This window comes from Triticum dicoccoides, chromosome 7B (assembly GCF_002162155.2).
Source record: "Triticum dicoccoides isolate Atlit2015 ecotype Zavitan chromosome 7B, WEW_v2.0, whole genome shotgun sequence".
Taxonomy (NCBI): domain Eukaryota; kingdom Viridiplantae; phylum Streptophyta; class Magnoliopsida; order Poales; family Poaceae; genus Triticum; species Triticum dicoccoides.
The window spans coordinates 447,001,705-447,003,349 of record NC_041393.1 but is presented as its reverse complement, the minus strand read 5'-3'; positions in this window follow the sequence as shown (position 1 = coordinate 447,003,349).

Genomic DNA, 1,645 nt, shown 5'->3' with positions numbered 1-1,645 from the left:
GACGTCGGGATACCCATAACTACTCCCACGTAGATGGTTAGTGCGTATAGGCTCGTAGCCAGACTCAGATCAAATACCAAGATCTCGTTAAGCGTGTTAAGTGTCCGCGAACGCCGAACAGGGCCAGGCCCACCTCTCTCCTAGGCGGTCTCAACCTGCCCTGTCGCTCCGCCACAAAAGATCCACACAGAGGGCCGTCGGGACAAAGGTCCTTTCAGCCCCCAATCCGTGAATCACTCGCGGGTACTCTTCGAGCTGACCCGACTTTAGTCACCATCTGTATAGTATGTATGTATGTATAGTATATACCCGTGATCACCTCCCGAGTGATCACGGCCCAATATTATAGCAAGGCAGACTGACACGAAGGTAGGGCCAACAATGATAAACTAGCATCCTATACTAAGTATTTAGGATTGCAGGTAAGGTATCAATGACTGTAGCAGCAATGACAGGCTATGCATCAGAATAGGATTAACGGAAAGCAGTAACATGCTACACTACTCTAATGCAAGCAGTGTAGAGGAGAATAGGCGATATCTGGTGATCAAAGAAGGGGCTTGCCTGGTTGCTCTGGCAAGAGAGAGGGGTCGTCAACTCCGTAGTCGAACTGGGCAGCAGCAGCGTCGGTCTCGTAGTCTACCGGAGAGAAGAGGGGGAAGAAACAATGAATACCAAGTAAACAGATGCATATCGAGGCATGACATGTCAAGAAGCGAAGCTAGGCGTGCCCTAACGTGGTATAAGGTGGTACTGGTCAAGGGGGAACCATCCGGGAAAGTATTCCCGGTGTTTCGTGTTTTCGGGCAGAGGAGCCGGAGGGGGAAAGTTGCGGGTTCGATAGGTTAGGGGTGTGTGGTGGACGAACGGACTGCGTATCCAGAATCGTCTCGTCGTTCTGAGCAACTTTCATGTACAAAGTTTTCCCATCTGAGCTACGGTTTATTTTATATTAATTTTTAAAAATTTAATCATTTTTAGAATTTATTTAATTATTTAACTCTAACATTATCCAGAATAGTATATGCTGATGTCATCATGACGTCAGCAGTCAACAGAGGTGTTGACTGGTCAAACTGACGTGTGGGTCCAATGGGACCCACCTGTCATACACTGTTTTAATTAACTAACTATTAATTAGGTTAATTAGTGATTAGGTTAATCTAACTATAATTAATTAACTTAATTAATTCCTTAATTAATTATTATTATTATTATTATTATTATTATTATTATTTATTTTTAATCTTCTTTTTTTTGTTCCGGGGGCGTGGGCCCCGTTTGGCAGTGGCCCGAATGGCCTAACGGGCGTTGGGCGCCGGGCGGTACGGGCGACGAGCGCCAGCCCGATAGGGCGCCGCGGGGCAACGGGCGAAGGGGCGGGCGCGTGGCCTGGCGTCGGTGGCCGTGGCCACAGCCGGAGCGCGGGGAGGTTGTGGCACAGGGGCAACCACGACTCGCGGGGCGCGCGTGGCGCGGCGCGCCGTCGGGCGCCGGCCGTAGCAGCAACGGCAAGGCGGAGGGAGGGTTGCGCGGGCGAGCGGAGCCAGGGCAGCACGGCAGGCGCGGGGCGGAGGCCGGCGCGGGCGCAGCCTGGTCGTGCACGGAGCAGGGCACCGGACGCAGCAACGGGAGGACGCGAACG